General features: G+C 42.8%; 1 protein-coding gene across 2 annotated transcripts in view; it reads left to right on the top strand.

Annotated features, from left to right (window-relative positions):
• Kif16b (kinesin family member 16B) overlaps positions 1 to 18,669 on the top strand; it is a 279,683-nt gene that overhangs the window by 154,153 nt on the left and 106,861 nt on the right. The gene's annotated exons all lie outside the window — the stretch shown is intronic.

Raw genomic sequence — 18,669 nt, 5'->3', positions numbered from 1 at the left:
GGGGCCCTGCTGCCATGGCCATGGCCTGTGACTGCTCCTTGAGGTCCAGTCAGTACTCTCTGTGGCAGAAAGCAGATGCCTCCAAGGACTTGTTGCTTCATTGTCCTGGGAAGCACCCTCAATCCCATCTCTGCCTTGTTCCTGTTGGAGACCAGCAGGCTAAAGCCCAGCTCCTGTGTTACGAGCTAAAGTAAAAAGAAAGCCAGTTGGTGAGACACAGGGTCTGTGGATTTCTGGCAACCCAAGCAGTTTGTTTTATGGTGTCCAGCTTTGTCTTCACCACTCAGCCTTTCAAACTTCATATTGTGTGATGTTATGCATAAGGAAGTTATGCTCATTAAATAATTCTGTCTTAAAATAAGGCAAATGTTAGTGAGACCCCAAAATACAAGAATCTTCTCAGAGCCACTGACTCGGCAGTCTTTCTGAAGGCATGAGTACTTTTAGTTCTTAGGATTTGTAATGGTTTTCTCAGCTGCTTTGTATGGTGGCTAGAAGAAATCATTCCTGGCTTACATCATTTAATATATTATGCTGGTCCTAGGCATTGATATCAATACTGTGATCCCATTTGTTAAGTACTGTTTGTCTAGTCAAATAGACTCCCAGTTGAAGACCCGATTACCCCTGGAATCCAGCACACCTTTCCCCATCCTCTGTACAGTGGAGCCCTTTAGTTTGCTACCATTTGGAAACTTAGTTTGTTAGCTTTGAAGACAAAAAAGTAATCTCTGCTCAGGCCTCTAGTTCTCTTTCCTTTGTGTCCATATGTATGGTATTGAGTTCTCTCAATTGTGTCCATAAAATGTAGAATATGTAGTCCTATTAAAAGTGTTACTATATTTCAATTGATTTGAAGTTCAGTTTTTTTTCCAGTATTGATAAAATGGCATTCCTCAAAACTCTTCTGACTTCCTGTGTCTGCAACTAAAATGTCACATCAAGTGACTCCCTATCGTCACTCAGCATCCCCACTACCAGTACCTATTGGCACATCTCAGTGCACCTCAGTGCAACCTGGCACCTGGCACATCCATCTCGTTGTATCTTGGCACATCTCAGTACATAACTCTGCAAGTTTTGGGCCTTCAGATTGTGACTGTGACTCAGCTATGTCTGAAATAACCTGTGCCATGGGAGCTGTGACTTTGCTTGTTCCAGGGGCTGGTACTTGTTCTTCCTGCCACCTGCTCCTGCAAAGCACCATCCAGATGAACCCATTCTGCAGGCTAGTCTCAGCTGTCATCAAATGAAATGTCCCTGTTCAGCACACACTGCTGCATTTCTGTCATCGGTATTTTATTATTCTTTGTGGAGACAATCCACCCTTCAGCAAACTCCTTCTGAGAACTTACTATCAACCAGACTCTAGGGCAGGGGCCTTTGGTATTGGCAATTTTTGATATCCATGCCAGCTGGAGGAGAGAATCAGCCTGTGGGTGACTGGAAGATCAGAGAGGTAAAGGTGAAATGAAGTGTGATGCCTTTGGGGCAGTGTTTGGCAGGAGTGCTCAGGGAGAACTTCCTGGGTAGGAGATCTAAGACGTGAATGGAGTGAAGATGACACTCAGAAAACACAAGGGGAGAATGGAAAACATCCCAGATAAAAGAGAAGGGAACCAAAATGCTTCAAAATCATAAACTGGAAAGTAGACCAGAGTAAGTGGAGTACAGGAAGAAGGGGGATGCAAGGGAGGTGAGGGCAGTCGGTGGCAGCCTGTGTGGGCCCATGGGGGGCACTGCAGGGAGTGGTGTTGGCAAACATGAGAAGCCTTTAGTTGGGATAATAACCTGAAGGGCACTTACTATGGGAATTGTAGTGTAGAATCAGGATATTGTGAAGAAAGCTGTTTGTTTAGACCATATAAAAGATAATGGTGGCATGAGTCTGGGCTTTAGCCATAGAGATATAGAAAAGTGAAATCGAGGGGGTAAGGGGAGAGTCCAGGTTTCAGATGTAAACTTCTGGGACAGATGTTGTATCCTTTCCTGTAATGAGCCAGACAAGGAAGATGATTACAGGTGGACAGGTGATAAGAATTCTGTCAACATGAGCATCTGTCTTGTTAAGTTGGAAGCTTTGTGACCTCAAGGGTCTTGACTTACTTTATCAATAACTTAGCAAATAGTTTTGGATTGAAATTTTAGTAAGACATCTGAGTCCTCTAGGGTTTTTTAATTTTGGTTATTTTTTTATTAATTTCCCTGGGTGTGGGCATTATAATTATTGAGATAAGACATACTGTGCAAAGTGGTACAACCCAGAGATAATGCAGTTACTTAAATAATCTCAAGGTCATGTTCTGATCCCTGACAAAAGGTGGTAGAAGGGAGGGAATGTCTTATGATAAAATGGGGAAGTAAGCAAAGGCAGTCAGGAAACCCAAGTGAGAAACAATATGTTTTCAGTTGAGTTACAGCTGGTGGCTTCTGGATGCTCCTGATATGAGCATGATGCATCCTCTTCACCTGGCTTCAGACACATTCATGTAATACTTGTTGGTACAAATTCAAATAAAATTATTTAATACTTTATCATACCTTCCTTCTCCTTGGTTCCCAGTCCCCTGCACTTGCTACCTGCTGCAAAGAGTGATTACCCATGAATTAAATATAATTGAAGAAAAATTGCCTACTCTGACTTATGGGAAGGCAGACACCTCATTATGAAATTGTTGGCTCTAGCAAGTGGGCAAAATGAAGCATAATTAAAGCTATAGCCATGCTGTTTTTACCATCTCTCTCTCTCTCCTTTTTATATTGCAGGTATAAATACTCTCAGCATAAATTAAGCTAGAAGAACATTGAAAGAAATATGTTTAGTACCTGGGCCCTCATTAAAGAGTTGTTTAATTCCAGATAATCCACAGCTTGGACTCAGAGCATGCTCATTTCTCAGACAAAAACTTCAGGCTGTGATGCTCCCTCCAAGCAGTAGGTATTGCTGAGGATCTGCTGTGTGCTGACAGCCTGCTAAGTAGCAGACCTCCAGCTCTCTATGGAGAGCCTAGGAACACAGGCTTGTCATGGCAATGCATGTAGAATGAGTGCAAGACAGCATGCAGTTCAGAGCAGAAGATGGCTGTGTCTGCAGCCTTCTTTAGGATCTGGTGGGAAAGGACTGCTGTGACATGATGTACCTAGGAAGGCTTCTCTTTTTGATGCCACACCTCCTTTGGATAGCCATTCCCTAATGTGTTGGGTAACATAGAAAACCAGAGGTCCTGTGGCTTCTAGTAGCAATCTTTATTAGGACTGACATCACCTGCAGCTAGTACCTTGGAATCTGAGAGTTTGATTCATGAGAACCATTTGTCTTCTTTTTGGAAACCGAATTATTATTTCCTTGCATTGGCGCCAGTCTCTTGTGTGGTTTATCTCATTCTCAATGGCATAGAATGCTCACACCCTGAACTAAGTGACTAGAGTTCTTGTCACAGAGTGAATAGCAGGATTACAAGGAGTCTTAAGTAAACTTTCTCCTCTGTAGTGGAGATCGTAATGTTCCCAGCCTGTAAGAAGAGAGAGCCTTTCTTGGAGAAGAGAGAGGCAGAGAATGCTAACTGAAGACTTAGTCCTCATCATCCACCTTCCAAAGACTCAGAATCACTGCCTGACTTTGTACCAGAGATTTCACTCTGATTTCCAGGGGAACTGTGTCTTTGCCGGGCCCTGACTCTTTGCAGAAGGAGATGTCACCGGCTGAGGAGGTTGGTCCCACTGCAGGAATAGTAGAGCTTTCCAAAGCGCTGTGCAGAGGGACTCATGCTGAGAGGAAGCGAGGAGGGGAGCCAGCAGGGTGAGGCCCAGATGGAGTGAGCAAGGTCCCTGGAAGCCTAGCACTACACTAACACTTGCAGTTTGCTTTGATAAACCCACAGAATTGCTCTTGGGGGTTGTATTTCTGTGTTTGCCAGGATGGATTTGGGGTACAGCTCAGGTTCCTAAAGTATGAACATAGTGTTGTATATGAAGATTACATCTATAAATTCTTACTAGCCCTTTAAGAAACCTTCCTCGGAGCTAGGTAGGTAATGTGTGCCCTCAGTCTCAGCACTGAGGAGATGGATGTACAAGGATCAGGAGTTTAGGCCCAGGCTTAGCTGTGTAGTAAGTTCAAAGCTAGCCTGGGGCTGTATAATCTCCCGTCGCAAAACAACTCATCTAGAATGTATGTTTAAAGTATATATCCCAGTACACAAACAAGAATTATTTTCTATGTACTCATGTTTGGTAACTTCTTTTCATGTTGGGTAACTACTTTTATGTGTACCTGTGGTAAAATACTTACTATGTTTTACCATCATAACCATTTTAAGTACACAGTAAAGTGCATTGATGTTACTGTGCAGGCAAATTCTAGAACGTTCTTCATTTTACAAGTACTGCATTCTTGAAATAATGCCTTCCTGCTCACAACTAATCTTCTGTTTTTGTTGTTGTTTGTTTGTTTCCATGAATTTTACTTCTTTAAACATGTCATACACATTGGGTCAGAGCATTTTTCCATTTATGATTGGTTTATTTCACTTTGGAAATTCCTTTAGGTTTTACTGTTTGGTCAGAACTCCCTGTTTTCTGGCTGAGTAGTATTCCTGCGTACATGAATCTCCCATTTTGATTGTCCACTCATCTGTTAATAGACATCTGCCCGTGGTTTTTTCTACTGTTAGTTGTTGGAATAATTCTGCAATGGACAGGAGTCTGCAGATGTCTGCTCCAGCCTTTGATTTGAGCCCTTCTAAATGTTTCGGTGAATTGCTAGTCTGCTTTCCATGTGGCTCTGCTATCCTCATATTCTTACCAGAAAGGGAGGTTTCCAGAGTCTGTACCCTCACCCATGTGTGAGGATTTCTGCATTTGAATAATAGCTCTCCTAGTGGATCCAAGAAGCTGTCTTACTGTGGTTTTCATCACTCTGTCTTGTTCCCTTCTGCTTCTGAAAACAATCCAATTTTGGAAAAAAAAAATGTTCAGAAATAGAGGAGAAAGGAATACCCCTCCCCCCAACACACATACACTGTAAGTACTGTAAACAGGTGATGACAATGTCTCTTCTGTGGGTGGATTTCCCAGTGACTACAGCCAACTCATTTCACGTGTTAAAACCCAAGCAGTGCTGAGGCCAGAAATTGTTCATGTCCAAGGAGGAATGAGGTTATATTTGCACTGGGAGTCACCCTGAAGGGTGAGTAATGATAACAGTTGGGAAGCTGCTGTAAGGTTGCTGGAGGTGAGGGCTTGGAATGAGACAGTGGTGGTAGGAATGAGAGGTGGGCTAGAAAGACAAGCGAGGCAAGCAGCTATGGGTCCTGGAAGTTTAACTGTCTGTGGACTTTAACAAAGGAAAGTATGTTGACTTCCAGTTTCAGGCTTAAATCTTTGGTTGGATGTTGTTTAGCTGAAATACAAACAGGAGGAGGGGCAGGTTGTCAAAGGCACTAGAGTAATAAGAACAACTTTGAGAAACTGGGCCCTGGGCCTTGAGCTGCTTCTATTAGTGGCTGTGGTTTTGAGTCATCCGTCAGCAGTCAGACTCGCTGTGGGAAAAGCTCACTTGATAGCAGCAGCATTTGTATGGCCTATAGGAAGCACTCAGCCTTGCTGGTGGGATGAATGAAAGTGAATGAATGAAATGAAAATGATGAATGAAAAATGAGTGTTTACTCATTCCTCTGCCTGGTGTTTGAAAGCCTCTCATTTGTCCCACCTTATGCTGGAGCTTGAATGATGAGGACAGGCAGAGGCTCAGTCACCTTGGGGTATGATTTAGTAAGTGCAGAAGATGCTTGTAAAGTCTGGCAGGAATTAGAGAACCATGGTGTGTTGTCTTACACATATCACCCTTGGGTTATCCTGGGATTACTCTGTAGGATTACTCTGGGGAAGGGGGCTCTAGCTACCCCACCTGAACCTGTGGACACTCAGCATTATGTTCCTGAGGCCTCATTGGTGGGCGAGCCCTTCTTCCTAGCGTCAGGCCTGGTCCTTCAGCTTCCACAGAGTGACCTCCAAGCCCCATCACTGTCATCCAAGATTTGGTCTCCAGTGTGATCCCTCGGCCTAATTGAATAAAACAAACACCACCACCACCCCCACCCCCAATCTAGGAAAGCTCTGTAAAGCCCTTCCATCTGCTTCCTCTGGTTAGTTTCCTTTTAAGCTTAGTCCAGGAATCACATTCTCAGGGGCTTCTGCCCATCTCCAGTTTGAGCTGAATTTTTGCCTTTTTTTCCTTGGGCAGACATTCTATGCATGCCTTCTCTTTCCAAATTCATCTAATGCCTGGGCCTCTTGAAAGCAGGAACCCCCCATGCCTTACTTAGTTTCAAATTCTGCACATAGGAAGTAACTTTTTGCCGATCTAGAGATCTGGGGCTGCAAAGAGGATCTAGGACATGTCTTTCAGTGGTCTCCAGGTGCCTGTGCTACGCATGACCCTTGCATGCTCTACTTCCTGTGTGTCTCTTTATCCTGTCTTAGTGAGTGCTTCCTTCATGGTTGGTGGCTTGCTTAAAGATCACAGATCTACATGTCCCTTGTTTTCTTCGGTATCGTCTAGAAGAGTGGAGGAGTGAGAGTTAGTTTTGTAATATATAGCTTAGTGCTCCTCACAGAAACAAACTATCCCAACAGTGGTGGCTATTTTGCTAATGATCATATCTGGTGAGATCCAGCTTGTCTTCAAAGAAGCTGGTTTGTTAGTTCATTCCTTCTTTCTCTTTTTTCTTTTTATTCAATGGGCAACCTTTGATCTTTCAGCTAGCCCATATTTAAAAACAAACAGCAACAACAGAGTCAAAATCTGAGTTTAGTGGGCTCTGGGAGTTTGTGTTTTTTTGACATCAAGTCTTTATACCCATGAACAGTCCCCTCTGTCAGGCTGGGCACATCACGTTGGACACAGTTTCTACTCCAGTTTTGGAACCGGCTGCTGGCCTGCATCTCAAGCTCTCTGGAAACTGATTTGTACACACATCGATTCTTAATGCCAGAGAATTTTTGGATGGGGCAAAGCAGCCTGGTGGCTTCCTTGGGGAGTTAGCTCTACTTTGGAGAGGTGCCCAGCCAGGGTCTTTGCCAGCAGATAATTTCCCTGCAGGGGAAACATTCCCTCTCACTGGCACAGTGTCTTTAAGAAGAAAGCAAGCCCACTGCTCAGCCTCCTCCACCTCGCTGGAGACTGCAAACAGGCAGCTAATTTGGCAGGAGGCGGAAGCGTTCACAGCTTCTTGAAAGTGCTTGAAGCAAAATTAGATACCTTCCAAGTTCATTTCAGTATTGAAAATAAAAGAAATTTTTGCTGGCACATTAGCCTCCTCTAAGTGCTGCACAGTGGTGAGCCCATTTAAATGGATGAATTTGAATAATTAAATTCTGAAAAGAATCAACTCAGTTTCTAACCAAGCAAGATCTAAAAATGTCAGAAGTCAGGGTCAGGGCTGCGTTAGGTGAACCACCTAAGGAGCTTTACCCAAGGCCATCACACACCTTGGTGGCATGGAAGGCCTCTGACTCTGAAATGGCCTGAAGCTATCCATCATCAGGGAAGGGGATAGAAGAGAGATAGTGAACTTTAAGTGTTTATCATATTAAGTTCAAGTCACAGACAAGTATAAAAGACATTACTGTGGCCATGTGCTGTTAGCTGTGGTGCTCCCCTGTAAGTATGCCTCTTTTTCTCCCCTCCATCGTGGTTCCAGTGTGAAATGCCCCTACGGATTCATATATTTGAGGAGTCAGTGCTACCTGTAGCCCTATTTGGGATATTGTGGGATCTAACTGGAGGAAGTATGTCTCTAGGAGCTTTGGCTTGAGACTTGTAGCCAAGCCCCAGTTACAGAATACTCTTGCCTTGTAACTGCTGCTAAGGTATAACCAGTCACCCCTCACTCCTGCTGTCAGAACCAGCAAACCACTATGTCCCATCTCCCTGCTTCCTGGGCCGTGATGGACCCTACCCTTTTCTGGTCATGTGCTTCTTCTCAGATATCTAATATTTACTATGTTTGTCAAGATGGAATCATACCGAATTTGTAAACGTTTTTGTTTTTTGGGAGGGTTTTTTTGGCATTCAATGTTTTCCTTTCATAGCTCTTTTATACTCTTCTAATAGTCATGTGATATTCTACTGTAGATATTCCATGTCTTACTGGACTTATCTTCTATTGATTTATGTTTTCTTGTCCAGTTTCCAGCTATCACATGCCATCAGGATTTGTAGCTAATTCTTGTGTTCTCCATAGTAACTTCATCAAGGCAGAAAAATTTAACACTTGGCAATTCTAGATCAGAGAGTAGAATCTGATTATACATTAATAAATTATTTCATTTTTCTACCTGCTAATACTGTGAGAAGTTTCTTTTTCTTCTAAACAGTTTCAAGGAATCTTCTTGAGTTCTTGAATATATCCTTGTGAGTACAGCTTTCTGGATGCAGTTCTAGGTCATAGTCGCAGGAAGCAGAAGCTGGGGTTCCTGCCTGCAACTACGGCTGTCTTGAAATGCATGCCCTTCTTCAGTGTCCTGGTCATTACCCAGGACCCAAGTGTCTATGACTGTTGCTGAGTTTCACCCTGTACTGGAATGCTGAGTGAAGGTAGTTCCCACATTCTTGCTGTCTTCTGGTTGTCATTCTGTGGGAATGGAGTTCTAAAAAATAAATCCAGAAGGAGCTCAAATCTGAAGGAAGAGTTTTAAGATTGGGTGCAAACATCGAGAGATAGTGGTAAAGAATTCTTACCAGCTAATAACTATTACATAACAAGGAAGTAGTTCCTTCTCCTTGTATCTTCCATCCTTTTCCTGGTTCTTGTTAATAGATGCTTTCTAACACACTGTTAAAAGCTATGGAAATACAGATTGAACCAAGAATGACAAGAAGACTGTCCACACACACTCATTACAGGTGCAGTTCCCTCTATGAGCCCCGTGTGCCCCGTTTTCTACCTGTATCTTCTGACCCACAACAGTCCCCCTTTCCCTTTCTGTTGTCTCTTCACCCCTTTTCTTCAAGCCTATTTATTTCCTCCTGATGATCCCCTTCTCATTTTTCTTTCACTAGCTGGAGAAGATAGCCGGCATTGCACTGGAAAGTGAGAAGTCATCAGTAGCAGGGTAACAGCCTTAGCTTTACTGTAGGTAAAACTAACCCTGTTTCCAGGAACCACACACATACAGCACATGTTTGTCAGGTGGTCCCCAGCACAGTTTGTGGAACTTAAGGACACCTGATGAGTTGGAACTTAGAGGAGTTCACTTTCCCCTTTCAGCAATAGGGAGGGGGCGTCAGGAAATAGAATCTGGTTGTAACTCGGGATGCTCCTGCTGAGATCTTCACCTTCGAATGAGACTGTACATTTTTGGAAGGATCCTCTTCCCTGGGAAGAGCAGTGCCCTCCTAACTATTCCTTGCCCCTTCCACTTCACCTTCTCCTACTTTGCAAGTTGCTTCTCTTTTTCTTGCTGACCTTGAACATATGAGCTTTATGCGTGTTGTTGACAATATTTATGCTGCTGGTAATTTGGTAGTTAGCCTGTGTGTACTTGAGGGTTATTTACTGTGTTTATCTCTGTTGGTTCATTTTATTGAGCCTTGCCATTTTTTCTAGTTAAGTCTGCTGCAGTGCTGGTTTCTTCTCCAACTTGGTCTTAGTTGTCTCCCTTTTTATGGGTCATTTCCTAACTTTACGATGGCTATAGATTGTCTTAAGTAGCGTATTAAGATACACAGTCTTTAGGAACTTGTAATGAAGGAAACTAAAGGAAGTGGGTTTCTTCATTAGCTGTGATTGGTGTTAATTACTGATTTTGCTGTTCTTTGCTCATTTTTAAATCCTTGAATATCATTCTGTTTGTGATCCACCTTAAATGGTAGGCCTGTGAGCTTTCTGTCTTCAAAGTAGATGGAAAGTGAACTGCCGATTCCAAGAACAAGTTGATTTCTTGTATACTGTAGCTTGCCTGGTGGGCTGGGTTGTTTCTTGTATTTTCCAATCTAGAGCTACTGTGAAGCTCAGTTGAGTAAATGAGCCATTTTTTAGTGAGATGATAAATGGCTGTTACAGGCAAAGGTGAGGCAGGAGAGTTTCAGTAGGTCCTGCCTGGCAGCATGATGTTCTGTTGAAGTACCAGGTTGTATTACTGTATGTGTCATTAGCTCTGCTCCTTGGTAACCATTTGTTTAGAGTACATACTGGTTCTGTGACGGGTTCCTGTTGTATGCATCTATCTCCCTCCCAGGTCATTGCACGTGCCTCCTGCAACTCTTGTCCAAATAGCCATGAGCTCTTGGGGTAGCAGAATCCACTGTTACTTCTAAGGTCTTAGTTTAAATGTCACTTTCTCAGAGGGGACTTTCAACTGCAGCCCACATTTTATCTCCTTAGTTATTCACTCATAGTCTGTTCCATCTTTCCTTGTTAGCAAATTAAACAATTGGGAATTGTGTCTGTTGGTACAGTTGTATGTCTATTCTCTATCTCTGTTTAAAGGTAAACTAACAGGGCTGGCTTCCTCAACACTGTGTCCATACTTTGAAGTAGGTGTTTGAGGAAGGATCCCTGGCTGAAAGTGTGTAGGTGTGACTTGGTCCTTGGTGAGGCCTTTCCATCTGCTTTTATCATAGGCCATATTTCTAACCTTGAATAGCTATTGCTCAGCTCTGTGACATCAAGTGTTGAGTCAACATCAGCAACCCCTGCATCTTACATGACCTGCTAATGTTAATTGTCATCATTATCAGAAATAAGTGAAAATGAACCAGAGGCTGATAGACCCCAACAAAGGTGAATTAGTTGCTGCAATCATAGGAGATTATAAAACCTTGGGTTGTTTTTCACATTACAAAATGATGTTTATTACAAAAAAGCAAGACACTCAGAAATGAATAAAGTAATCACAGATGTTTATAATTCTTCTACCAAGATGTAACCATCAGTTTTCAATGGTAATATTTGCTTATTTTTTAAAGTGTATGTATTTACTTGGGCATCAGTTACTGCAAGAGCGTATCATATAGAGTGCTTTAAAAATTGAGGCTATTCTGAATATATAGTTCTGTCTTCTATTTTCTCTACTTACATTTCATTGTGAGATTCCACCCCCACCCCTGCCCCACCCCGAGGCTACTGAATGTAATTATTCATTCTTTGTTTATATCATAACTTACTTGTGTCTAATAAATAAGGACACTTTAAGCTATTTCATTTTCCCCATCTAAATTCTAGATAGCATTGTAATTTTCTAATTTAAATCTTTGCCTAATTTGGTATTCTGTCAGCTAAATTCATATGCAGAATTTTTATTTGATGATAGCTATTGATTAAATTAAAGCAACAGGGGGAATAATAAAGAAAAATATCAGGAAATAGAAAAGAGAGAAGACAATGGGTTTGTTGTTGGGGAGTTGGAAAGACATGGCAGAGGAAGTCTGGGAGTGGCTACAGGCTGGCTGGGCACAGAGTTCTCAAACTGCCATCAGCCCATCAGAAACACAAAAGTACACATCTCTGCATTGCCTGGTGTGTTAGTCTGAATGTAATTGGCCTCCATAAGCTCAGAGGGAGGGGCACTAGTAGGAGATGTGGTCTTGTTGGAGGAAGTGTGTCACTCTGTGGGTGGGCTTTGAGGTCTCCTATGCCCAAGCTACTCCCAGTGTCACAGTCGACTTTTTGTTGCCTGCAAGATGTAAGACTGTCAGCTCCTTCTACAGCACCATGTCTGCCTGCATGCCACCATGCTCCCCACCATGATGATAATGGATTAGACGTCTGAAATGTAAGGCAGCACTTCAATTAAATGTTTTCCTTTATAAGAATTGCAGTGGTCATGGTGTCTCTTCACAGCAGTAGAAACCTGAGACACCTGGTTAGGGGTATTCTGTGGTTTGAATAGGTATGTCCCCAGTAGGCTCATATATTTGAATGCTTGATCATTAGGGAGTGGCACTGTTAGGAGGTATGGCCTGTTGTGGGTAGGTGTGGCCTTGTGGAGGAAATGTGTCACTAGGGGTGGGCTTTGAGGTTTCAGGAGGCCAAGCTGGGCCTAGTAGAACTCTCTCTTCCTGCTGTCTGCCAATCCAGATATAGAACTCATGTCTCCTTCTCTAGCACCATGTCTGCCTGCATGCTTTCTACCCTGAATGGACTAAACCTCTGAACCTGTAAGCCAGCCCCAATTAAATGTTTTCTTTTTTAAGAGTTTCCATAGTCATGGTTCTACTTTACTGCAATAGAAACCATAAGTAAGGTAGAAGTTGGTACCAGGGTCTGGGTGATAGGTCTGACCTTGCTTTTGTTTGGAAAAATGTGGACTCCAGCACTTTGGATTAGAAAAGCAGTTGAATGCTTTAAGTGGCTAATGGGCCATACTAGTAGGAGTATGGAAGACAGTGATGCTGAGTGTAATTTCAACTTTGGGGACCCAGCTCAGGAGGTTTCAGAGGAGAAGAATATTAGTATGTGGCCTAGAGACAATTCTTGTGATATTTGACAAAGAACATGGATGCTTTCTTCCTTATCCAAAAGAATCTGCCTGGGACTAAGTTGAGTTATGCATTAACAGACTTGGCAGAGGAGATTTCCAGACAGCTTGGTATTAACTGTGCTGTTGGTTATTAGTGGTCACATTTATGCAGATCCATAAGTAAAAGGGGCAAACAGAGCAAGGAAAAATACAAAATGTACAATTTGAAGAGAAAAGGAGCACCAGGAAGAAGTTTAAAGAAAAACCTGATGTTAAATGGAATAAAGAGAGTTGTGACCTTAGGGCAAGACTTTACCCAGCTAAACTTCCAATTTATGCAAGGAATTGAAGAAAAGTTTAGGGCTGGGCATGGTTGTACCATCTTTCATTCCAGCAATCAGGAAGCAGAGGCAGGTACATCTCTGAGTTCAAGGCCAGTCTGATCAACAGAGCAAGTTCCAGGTTAGCACTGAAGAAAACCATCAAAAGCAGAAAGGTGATGCAGTGGAACTGAACAAGGGGGCCATGTTCCAGTCCTAGGAAGCAGCAGAACTTGGCAGCTTCGGCCAGGTGGTTCTGGTTTTAGAGTCAAGGATACAAGAAAGGGGTTATAGAATCTCCCTTTATGACTAAGGAAAGCCACTGAGGATAAGTGTGTGGCAGGCGAAGTGAGAGGCCTTTGTGTGAAGTGTGAAGGGGAAACTTGGATTGCGTTGAAGAGTCCAAGATGTGGTAGATGCCAGAGCCATGGGATACCTGCAGAAGAAAGCTGCTAATTGGGTGTTGAACCAGCCCAAGAGAGAGGAATGTGTTGCAGTCAACAAAGCTGAAAGGAGTTGGAGATCCAAGGAGTAGTTTGATATCAGGCATAGAGATGCAGATTTTGTAGTTTGTTCAGCTAGTTTTTGGTCTTGCTTTGACCTAGTATTTCCTCACTTTGTTCTCTTTCCTCCCTTTAGAATGATAATGTATATAGCTTGTGCCATTGTACATTGTAAGTATGTGATCTGCATTTTGATTTTATCAGGGATTACAGTTAAGAAATTGTCATGCATTCCAGAAGAGACTTTGAATTATTAAATAGTGTTGATACTGTGATAGACTATGTGAACTTTTGAAGTTGGACATAATGCAGCTTGCATTATGATAATGGATACAACACTATGGGGGACAGAGTAGAATGTGATGGTTTCAATGAAATGGCCTAACCATAGGCCCGTAGGGAGTGGCACTATTAGAAGGTGTGTTCTTGTTGGAGTAGGTGTGGCCTTCTTGGAGAATATGTGTCACTGGAAGTGGGCTTTGAGAATAGATAGATAGATAGATAGATAGATAGATAGATAGATAGATAGAGTATATATAGATCTTGTATATTCATGTGCACCTAGTGCTTTTCCATGTATACAAATACACACACACACACACACACACACACACAGTTGTGTAGTCTCATATGTTTCTGCAAACATATACATACATGTACATAAGCAGGTAAGTAACTTCATATTCCGGGCCTTTCTTCTAGAGCCTCTTGTGTGTTTTTATTTGCTAAAGACATCTTAAGTTCAATGTTCCAAAACTAACTGAACTTAGGTTCTCTTCTATCACATCACTGTGGTTCCTTTTTCAGTGCTGTGTGCTGTGTGGCATGTAGCTAGCTCTTTGTCTAATTGGTTAGACAGTCTAAATGCTTCATTTTGATTTTTATCAGGGATTACAGTTAAGAGATTGCCTTCCTCCTCAGCCTCTCTGCCTGTATGTGGCCCTCTTTGAGTTGTGTTGCTTTTTTTTTTTTTGTATTTTTTTTTTTTTGTATTTTGCAATACAATTCAGTTCTACATATCAGCCATGGATTCCCTTGTTCTACCCCCTCCCGCCCCCCCTCACCTTCCCCCTTGCCCGCCCCCCATTCCAATCTCCTCCAGGGCAAAGCCTTCCCCGTGGACTGAGATCAACCTGGTAGACTCAGTCCAGGTAGGTCCAGTCCCCTCCTCCCAGGCCGAGCCAAGTGATCCTGCATAGGCCCCAGGTTTCAAACAGCCAACTTATGCAATGAGCACAGGACCCGGTCCCACTGCCTGGATGCCTCCCAAACAGATCAAGCCAATCAACTGTCTCACCCATTCAGAGGGCCTGATCCAGTTGGTGACCCCTTAGCCATTGGTTCATAGTTCATGTGTTTCCGTTTGTTTGGCTATTTGTCCCTGTGCTTTATCCAACCTTGGTCTCAACAATTCTCGCTCATATAAACCCTCCTCATTCTCGCTAATTGGACTCCCAGAGATCCACCCGGGGCCTAGTCATGGATCTCTGCATCCAGATCCCTCAGTAGTTGGATGAGGTTTCTAGCACGACAATTAGGGTGTTTGGCCATCCCATCGAGTTGTGTTGCTTTTATCTCATGAATGGCTTCCAAACTATTTGTTGTCCTCCTGAACTGACTCTCTCAGCCCTGAAGAATCCCTCCATGACTAAGGAAAGAGATTACAGATTCTCAGAAGAGACTGGACTTTGACTTTTTTTTTTTCCCAGAATGGTCTGCCTGTGTACCTTTCTAACAATGAGGTTGTTTATATAAGCCATCATAGCATTCTATGACATTAAACAGTGTTACACAATACCAGCCTTTGGTTTGGGTACTTGTCCTAGGTGTATATAAAGGAGAAATGTTTATGACATTTTATATATATGTGTGTGTGTTTATGTATGTATGTATATGTATGTGTATGTGTGTATATATATATATATATATATATATATATATATATATATATATATATAAAATGATATTATATACTTGTCTTAGGTCTTAGTTAGAATTTCTTTTGCTGTGAAGAGCAACTTATAGAGGAAAACATTTAAGTGGGGTGGCTCACTTATAGTTAGAGTTTAGTCCATTATCACCATGATGTATCATGATGGCCTGCAGGCAGACATGGTGCTGGAGAAAGAGCTGAGAATTCTATATCTTAATCTGAAGGTAACAGGAAATGAACTGAGATACTGGGCATGACTTGACCATATATGAAACCTCAAAGCTCACCCCCATAGTGACACACTTCCTCCAACAAGGCCAGACCTACTCCAACAAAGCCACACTTCTAGTCCTGCCACTTCCTGTGTGCTTATGGAGGCCCAATACATTGAAAGTAACACAATGCTTTATTATAGACTCTCAGTTTCATGTGTATATATGCCCGTCTGGGTTGAAAGCTGATTCCAAAGTACAACAAGCATGGTTCTGGGCTGTGTTTACTTACAAGTGTTTCCCAAATTTGCTATAATGAGTTATTCTCAACGCAAAGAAGTGAAGAGTATGAGTAACTGTTATTTTTTCAGGGAAAGAGAGGCTAGTATTAATTACTGGCATCTTCTTACTCATGTCTGCTGAGCCAGTAGTTCAGGCCATTGACTTCAGGAAACTACCCTGCATAATCATTGGTAGAATGCCTTCTGTGTGCCTTGAAGGAGGTCTCCAGGGTGTACACATTCAGCTAAGATGGAAGGATCTCTGTTGTCCAGGAGTCCTGGGGAAGGGAGAGACAGCCACACCCTCTGTGGCATGAAAGGCCCAGCAGCCCTGGCTATTGCTCTAGTTGCTCATGGCCCCTCTCCACCACCATGCTGGTTCTGCCAGGCTCACAGTAGGCCACACAAGTCACCTGCTCTTTGTCTGGCTTCCCCAGGTGACAAGAGGTGGATCTCAGTGATTTCTCCCTCCATGTCCTGCTTTCCTGAGTCTCCTCTTTGCTCTACTGCCTTTTCTTGTTTTATCTCTTTTCACAGATGCCAGAATACAATATATCCATTATTTACTACTCAGTGATCCCTGTTAGACAGGGCAGAGACTCCTTAGCACCTCTGACTATGCCTGGCACACAGATGGCAGGACCTGTGAGACAGGAGAGTTCCTGGGGAAGCAGAGCACCAGTTCCTGAGTGTTTTGCCCACCATGGCAGGGTCCACTTTAGGTGGCAGAGCAAGGCCTTGCCAGCAAGGCCTCGAAGAGTGCTGCCTTGACCTCGACATTCTGCTTGCAGTGCTACTGCCCTAGCTTACCACCCTTGATTTCTGCTGCACTTTATCCAGTGGACAGCTGAGGCCACTTCCTGCTTTCTGTCTGTACCTTCTGTATGTTCTCCTTTACTGTTCTTCTTCCCGATTTATCCTTATTCAGCGCATCCTAGGCATCATCGTAATTCTATCTCTCCAGGCCAACCTTCAGCAGCCCCTCGTCTGTAAGGCTCACTCTCTCTCATCCCTGTAGCCATGCTCCCTCTCTCTGACCCCCTATCAAAGCTGCCTTTTGTTCTGACTCACTGTTGTCCATGTGGTCTGCACATGCTCTGTTTCCTTACACTCCCTCAACTGTGCAAACACACTTGGTCACTCCCTCTTCTCCCCAGCACTGCCTTTCACGTACCAACAGCTTGGTAAAGATTTGCTGGGTCCAACATGAGGTGGAAGGAAGTGGTAGGAAGATTGCCTGTGACACACTTTTCTGTGTGTTGAACAAGGAGAGTGGGTTTTAAAATAACAGATCAATTTTAACTTCTAAGGACCCTCACCTCTTCAACCATGGTTTGAATAAGGAGGTCAGTTGGAATTCCAGGGTACATGGAGATTGGCGAAGAGCTAGATGAGGTGAGTTCTCCTCCCAGCTTCTCTTAAGAGATGCTTATCTGACACTCTTCTCTAACATTCTGAGCCTCAGTCTCCTGGGCTCTAATGTTGTAGGGATGGCTAGTGTACAGGTATGTGCTGAGCTGAAGGTTATGCCTATTGCGTCTATACTCACTTCAACAAGCCTATGATCTTGGACTATAATAGGATTGGCTCAGATATGTGTGAATTTTACTTAATCAGATTACAGTACCCTTAACTGAAGTAGGCTGGGAAGAACTACAGAAAATGCTTATGGCATCAAATTGCACTACTTTAAAAAATATTATTTCTGGGTACCTTCAGTTTGCAACAGAAAATATCTAACAATTTGGAAGTCTTAATGGATACTTCCTAGACTAGAGGTATGAAAGTTTATCTGGGAAATCCTCCACAGGACGCTTTGAATATTCACATTACAGACTCTGACTTAAGTGGAGGGTGACTCTTCAGATTAAACTGTGTGGTGAGACTTTTTGCCCCTGTTTCCCACCCTTCTTGCCTCCTACCCTTGAACTGCAACTGTATAGAGGCCACTGTTGGAGAACCCAGTGGGTAACATGGAGGGTTAGAAATTCCTGTCAATCATCTTACAAAGTACCTTTTCTTAGCTTTCCAGTGAATGTATATATGAGTGCTGATACCCAGAGGAAAGATTTTAGTGCCTTGTAATGGACGAGAGAAAGAAAAGTCATCCTCCACTGAATGCTAGGATTTTCTTACAAGGATTTGCACTGAAGTATCTAGGCACTGGCCAGGGCTTGTTCAGCGGGTATCTGTGACCAGAGACATAGTACTTTATAAGGCCCAATACACGATGAAAGTGTGGGGTCTCTTATTCTAATATAATAAGAATTCCAGGCAGGCCATATGTAGCTTTAAGAGTTGCACATCAGTTTGGTAGATCTACATAACTACAACCCAAAGTTGCTAATAGAAAATCCAAGTCTATCCAATGATGAATAATTTTTTTCCTGATTCCTAACCATATACCTGTTCAGACAATAGAATCAGACATCCAGGCAGGAGACTTTACCAGTACATCTGTCTCAGATCACCTCTGTTGCCAAATGGGAACTCCCTCTAGATGTGCTTCAATCTGGAGCTCAGTCTCTCCCACCCCTTGCCTGTACCACTCTAGAGGTGCTGCAGTCTGGAGCTCAGTCTCTCCAACCCCTTGTCTGTACCACTCTAGTTGCCAGTGAAAGTCCTGGCTGGACATGGGTAACCGTCTCTTCCTGCTTTTAGACCTGACTTTAGAGGTACCAAACTAATCAGTATTACTACAGCATAAGGCTACAAATATTTATGGTTTATGCTTATTTAAATTTTTCTTCATTTTCTTCTCTCTTTTAAAAATAATCACAGTCTCACTTTCAAAGTAATGGTGTGAACTCAGAAACTCCATCCCTCTCATTTTCTATTGCTGATGATAACAGGAATGTAAATTGCAAGATGTGCAGTTATACCTAAAAATGCTAGCTGTCTTTTAATGAAGAGAAAAGTTTATTCCTGGTAAAAATAGATGGTACGCTGTGCTTT

Source organism: Peromyscus eremicus, chromosome 4 (assembly GCF_949786415.1).
Source record: "Peromyscus eremicus chromosome 4, PerEre_H2_v1, whole genome shotgun sequence".
Classification (NCBI taxonomy): domain Eukaryota; kingdom Metazoa; phylum Chordata; class Mammalia; order Rodentia; family Cricetidae; genus Peromyscus; species Peromyscus eremicus.
Note: the sequence above shows the minus strand (reverse complement) of the source record. Positions and strands in the feature narration are given on the sequence as shown.